Genomic DNA, 7,156 nt, shown 5'->3' on the forward strand with positions numbered 1-7,156 from the left:
AAAAAACGAGAAAAACTTAATCATCAATTTACATCAAACACTGCATTCCCAGGAAAGTTGACACTGTTTACTTGATCAGCATTTCACACCATCCTAATTGTTTCAACAATTACGATTTAACAGAACATTAGCTGCATTAGAATATAAAGCATGTGGTAATGACACAGATAACTGTATTCTTTAAATTTGGATACAGAAAGTCCCCAATCCAAAGGTCATCATTTGTAAAGAACAGCATCCCAAATCTCTGGAACGAAAAACAAAACACTTCAGACAACCAAAGCAATGCATTGTTTATCGCAGATGTATATTTAAAGAAAATTTACATAGCCACTTAGCACTTTTAGAAGGCAGCATTCACTCCTAATTAAATATGGTTTGTGTCACGGATGTTGGGAGAGGTTTCTCATATCGACGTGTTTAAGGTGTCTTGCCTCTTGTTACCATAACAACATGAGACCTGGCAGGGCTAAATTGCGCTTTAGTGATTCTGCTCTGACAATAGGCAAGTACGGCCTAAATTAACTATTCCATTATACCATGCACCACCCTATAGCTGTGCAAGGTGCCTCACCTATCTAGTAGCCTGCTTTCTGCTATGCCTAGGCCACTCCGCTGTATTCATAACCTTTCCTCTTACAACTAATTTCTTTTTTTTTTTTTTTTACTTAAAATCTAATTGACATAGTCTACTATATATCAAGTAGATGACCAGGCAAGGAGCTGTCATTAGAAATATATCTGTATGCCAGCGATTAAATCAAATGTATCTGTTATTGGTGCTTGTTATCCTTGCATTGCTACATAGTTATTGGAGTCGATATTGAAATGGGTTGAAACCATGGAAACAAATGTATTGTTGATGGTAACATATATATTATTTTGTAAAATACTCTCCAGGTAAGGTGTCATGCTATCAACAAATGTTGTGAACATGCGAGGTGTGTCAATAATGTTTATTCATGAACGTATTTCCCTATTCCTTTTGATATTCTATGTTCCAATAAACACCTGCAAAGAAGACTCTAAATGTGTTGAAAATTCCAGTTTTACTTTCCCTTCAAGATCCTTGTCATAATTGCATTTAGTCACCTGCTGGTCCTGGATGTTAACAAAAACTCAGTAGAAGCCCTTTTATTTTAACTACTGTAAGGTCATAGAACAAGTTCATGTAAAGTGGTGCTTGGATAGCAAAGTTGTATAGTTTATCGGTAGGTTTGGGGTGAACACTGTTATTTGTAGTAAATTACTTTATTCTATGTGCCTACACCCCATAGACAATTATACAGGCAATATGATAAATTTTCACTTTGTGAAGGTGTAAGCATGTTGATTGTGATAGGTAAATCTTCAATCCATGACACAGGGCTCCCAATCTGAAAGGGTCAAATAAATACTGCACCTCATAAATACAATGGTTTTCTATAGGTTTGAATGCACATAGCTTTGCTAATCAAACACTGAATACCAGACACAGTTTCAAACAAGGGAATTACTGATGCGTTAATAGCACACGCTCAGCACAAGGTTAAAGATCCATGTATTCACAGCTGGAATTCAAATACGACTGAATGTACAGTAGACTTGTGAAATAGGTTTCACTGAATACTGCCAACGTGACAGCTGCAGCAATGGAAATGGTTCTTAGAATAAATTCAGCTGCTTTTAAAATAAAATTAAAAGCTGATGAAATGACTGCACAGCGTTGTTACTGTGCATATGGATTCAGCTTACCTCACAATTCATACACCTCTCATTGTCTAAAATAAACACTTGAGAACACTGTGCCCAAGCACAGCTGTAAGGTAAGAAGTTGTGAGAGGATGTTTTCCAACTCGGCCAACTCAGGATACAAAGGAATTGATAAAGTGGAGTACATTCGACCTTGTGTAGAAGAGAAGTATGCTCTGTATCTGGAACAACATTGTAAGATATTAATAGCATTTAGATATCATTAGGAAAACAGTTATTTTTCTTACATATATGCTGTTTAAAAAAAATAACTATGAACTATATTCCCTCTACCATTTGACTTATTTGTATATGACCATTTCACTCATTCTAATAACCTCCACAGTCTCTGTGTCAATATTAAATACATGCTGGGATTTTCATTTATGATCAAACAGGGTAGGGTTTTTAAGGATGGGATCAAGAATGTGTGATAAAAAAATTAAAAAAAAACCTACACCATGGTATTTGAATACTTATGGAAATAGCAAACTTGGAAGTTAATTTGTACTCGATTACAAAAATGGTCAGGTGACAATCACAAACCATAATTCAACCTCTTGCAATATAGGATAATAAATCAAGCTGGTGTATAGTAATATCTTTATATAGCACCTTTCATAGTGGACCACCATCACAACAAACTTTGCAAAGGTAGGCTGTGAACTGTGCATTATATGCAGAGTCTCTTATAATAGTCCATTGAGTTAACATCTCATCCACAAGATAGAGCACAAGGAGGTTAAGTGAGTTGCTCAGGGTCACACACAGTGGGTCAGTCAGTGGTAGAGGTGGGATTTGAACCAGTGACCTTCTGGTTACAAGCCCTGGACTTTAACCACGGGACTACAGAGTGTTATGACAGTGTTATGGTTTTGTCCCCAAAGCCATGATACGAACAACTTTTATACATACAGCCCTATGCTTGACCAGCTATAGAGGATCAGTTTGGGAGCATCTCAGTCAGTCAGGATCAGATAAAAAGACTGACAGCCCATTCCAACTAAGAGTGGAAGGTTTGAAATTCAAAGGGGCAACCTTTCGCTTATTGATCAAGCATTACAATTTTACAAGTTACCGAGATGCCACAGGGGCAGAAACACAACATTGTTTGAAGTGAATGAGTAGCACACTGTTTTTGGCAGCATGCTTGCTCAGTCATTAAGCCAGACAGATGCTATTGATGTCAATTATGATAATGAATTAAACATTCCCCTTAGGGATATCTGTGGTTTGTCAGCAGTTCCTTCTGTGTGTGGTGAGATATCGGGTGGATATTACAGTGAGACCTTCCTGACAGTCTATAAACAGAAGCTAAGAATAACAAACAACAAAAAATAATGATTTGAGAAAAACAAAGTGTTTGTTCTCAGTTTGGAAATATTAGTTCCAGTTTATAATCGTTTAATCTAGTGCATTGTTCGTTCTTGGTTTGTGTTACAGTCAATTCTCATTAATATGAATTTCAAGAGACAAGCTAAAAACATATTCTTACCAGTAATTCTTATTATCAGGAGTCTAAGCCAAATGCATACTGTCAGTTTTTATTGAACACTGAAAATAATTATACATTTAAAGGTACTGTACATTATTTGAAAATACAGTTGTAAGTTAACTTTTAAAAGTATACATTTCAAATTAGTCTGCTTGTCTCATTCTGATTATAGTCATTTTTAAATCACAGAAGCAAGGTGTTCTCAACATCAGGATATTTAGCAATTCAGAAACGCTGATGACTTGCATCCACACTGTTCATAGACCTGCATTGTTGTATCCCGATTTTTCAGAAAGGTTGACAAAGTGTTCATGGGAATATTGAAATCTGTAGCAACATCCTTTTTTTTCTTGTACTGCGTTGCATTATCCACCGCTTTCAACACCTCCACTTTCATCTGCAAGTTCATTTTTGCTTGAGCACTAAGGCAACTTGAAATGCATCATAATATCTGTAGTCCCCAAACAGCACTAAAATACAGGAGAGGCACTAATCTGCATACAAGTTAATACGTTTTCCACTATCCTTTGCATTCATTTTAAGTGAATTCGTATTATAAGATACAATTTACAATAAGCTACTTATAAATTTGGCCGGGACCATTTAGAAGATGTGTACTATCAGGAAATAGCATTACATTTTATTGTATTGATCTGTGTACTGACACAGTCCTGCTCAGAATTCCAGTCTCTTGTCTTTACTGTGATGTGATAAAGCAATGTCATATTCTTCTGTCTATCGAATCCTTACATTACACTTTCTTCAATGGCCAGATACTCCATGAGAGCATGAACGTGTATTGTGTGCAGTTATAGTAACTTGCAGGTGGGGATGTTTGATGGATAATATATATATATTTAAAAACACATTCAGTGCTCAACGTAGAGAATGATTGATCGGCTTGATCAGCTTGGAGATGCTACAGTTTTATTTTCTGACACCTAGTATACTTGTCAATTACAATTATTAATTAGATATTGTTTCGCTCTGCTTGACTCAACATCTTGTCAACAGCCTGTGTTCTTTAATCAAATCCCTGCTGCATAAGTAATTCCCCGTCTTCAATTGCTTTTCTCTGTACAAATCGTCTCTGCCTAAACAGCTGCTTGCGCAACAAAAAACTAAAATGTTTAAATTGATGTCAAAAAGGAGTTTAGTTGACGTTCCGTAATTTGCTTGTGCTGCTCAATATCCACCCCCAAAATTACATTACTGCAAACTAAGACACACTGCAACTAGAGCTGCAGTAGAGGTGACACTGTGGGAGTCAAAGTGGGTAGACATAAACATCAAATTCTTAAATTCATAAACTTAAATTCAATGACAAGTGTCTTTTTCAAGTTTAGCAACTGATAAAAGTTACTTCTAAGCAGGGAGGCTGACTTTACACATTAACAAGTACTGCAGACGAAAGGCTGGAGAGGGCAAGCAAGATGAGATTTAAAAGTGACTGAAGTAAGAAAGCGAAATTGGGGGAAACTGCCCCCTCTATTGCATTGCAGTAGGAACTAGTAGCAACATGAATAGAAAAAGACAGTGGTTCAGTGTGTGGACGTGGACACACAGGGGTCTGACGACACACAGGGGTCTGATCCACCACGATAAGATGACTTGCCAGGCAGAACTATGGAAGAGGGAAACCCAGGCAGATGACAATAAAGCTGGTCATGACCCTGGAATCACCCTCGATTCACAAGATCAAGTTGGAAGAGCAGCGGTAACACAAATAAAGAAATGGCAAGCTCCAAAAGCCCTGGGTCATTGGAGCTTTGTAAAAAAGACAGACAGGTATTGGTTACTGACCTGGAAGACAGTGGTGGAGCTGCATTGATGCTAGAGGAAGAAGACAACTATTGAAGAAGTTCATTTTAGAGAAGATAAACCAGCAGCATAGTGTTGTAGGGTGCACGCAAGCTCTAGGAGGCTTATAAGAGATGAACTGCCTTGCTCTGCTGTGTGAAATGCAATATATATATATATTTAAAGTGATATCATGAATGTACTTGGTTGATCCCCATTTCAGTTCCAGCTGAATAGCAAAGATTCAGGAAGATTCAGAGATGGCTCCAGTGGGCACTGACTAATTCCGTGCACCACCTTATCCCACAGATACTCATTTGGGTTGAAATCTGGGGAGTATACTGACCATGGTAAGTGTATGAGTTCTGGTTCACATTTCTCTAATTATTTGGCACAGTTACATTATCATCTTAAACCTTGTCCATCATTTTACAAGTGAAGCATTTCAGTGTGATTGCTAAACTGTAGCTGCAGAATATTTATTTGATAAAAGGTGGATTAAATGGTGTTTGTATGTGTGGGCTGTATAATTTATTTGTTATGGGCTTTTAGGTCCAATATGAAGGATAACTAATAGCTAATACAAAATATTACTGATACCTTAGAAAACATATGAGTGATGTTGGAAATTACTAATAATGCATGTTATAAAAATGTTAAAGGGATGTATGGCAACTTCCAACAGGAGGCTTGATGCCTGAGGATGTCTTAATATGGACACCATTGTATGAGCCAACTCCCAATATCCTGCCTTGAGAGATTGATGATACTCTTTATTTTAGAGATTTTCATTGAGAGGGTTTGACATCATGGGAATATGTTTGAGCAGAACCTGCCCATTCCCAAAGATCTATATAGAAACTTCAGGTTTCCATGCATCCATTCCTGTAGAATAGTGGCAAGTGGTATGAAAGCCTTCAAAAACTTAGCATTAGTTCACTGCTGTTGAAGGTTAAACAACATTTTAAGTCAAAGATGAACAGAAGCCTTTCTCTTCAATCTGTAGCAAAGTGTATATTGGTATATATTCGCTTTGTATTACTATTGCTTTTTTATAGGTCAAATCTACCACATACATGACAATACATACCCTGCATTATGGATTCTCTTGGGCAGAACACAATTCAAAAAAAGCATGATTTTCTATGGATTTCCAGATTTTGAAAGCTGTATTACAGAGCTAATTAAAGCAAGTGTCAAAAAAAGTAACTGATCAGTTTGTCTAACAAAGAGAATGGAGGTAATGCATCTAAAATGGATAAAAACAGAATGTTTTCACTTTTTTATCATGCATCATGGGTCATAAATTAGCTGGGCAATATATTTCTTAACATTTACTCTGGAACATTTGCCGCAATGCAAAATAAACCCTGTAAGGAATGCAGTGTACCTCTCCTGCAACAGTGCTGTTCTTCCAACAACGCTCCGCTCACTTCAATCAGAGCTCCAGCATTGTTGCTGGAGGGAGCATGACCTGGATAATATGCAGTATGTAGAAGAAAAAATATATCTTCACCCTGAGAGCTTTCCAGAGAAAAAGTAGAAGAAAAGTAATTCTCTAGATTATTTACTTTTGATGTGCGAATAAACAATACCAAACCGATCGTGTATATGTTGAAAAGAATTGCTGCGATATGGACAAAACAAATATAGAAAAGTGTTTCTTGTAAACACAATAGGGGGTTCTGTAACTCTTTAAATGCTGCATGCTTTTGTATTTGTACAAACTCTTTGCTTTGGCAACAGATTTCAGCAGTGTTGAATGACAGAAGGAATTAGTTTAATTATCTGAAGTGCTAATGACCTTTCTTGACTTGCAATGCGTAACATTGGCTCTGTAGAAGTAACATTCCGCAAAGAATAATATTCTCTGGACAACTCAGATCACATTTTCACCAGATGACATGTCGCCATAATTATGCTTTCACCAGATGGAAAAGCAAAACCCCCAAGAATGAAGATGACTATGTGTCAATCACATGGAACATATTTGTGCCACAAGGTTGCACCAAAATTATCAGTGTTGCAGATATACTAATTGCACTTTTTACTATGACAGGAGTTGAAGACATTCCAAGAAAATACTGAAGCACATAAGCAGAACAGTTTAGTTTAAGCCAAACAGCTTGA

The sequence above is a fragment of the Polyodon spathula genome, chromosome 32 (assembly GCF_017654505.1).
Source record: "Polyodon spathula isolate WHYD16114869_AA chromosome 32, ASM1765450v1, whole genome shotgun sequence".
In the NCBI taxonomy this organism is placed as follows: domain Eukaryota; kingdom Metazoa; phylum Chordata; class Actinopteri; order Acipenseriformes; family Polyodontidae; genus Polyodon; species Polyodon spathula.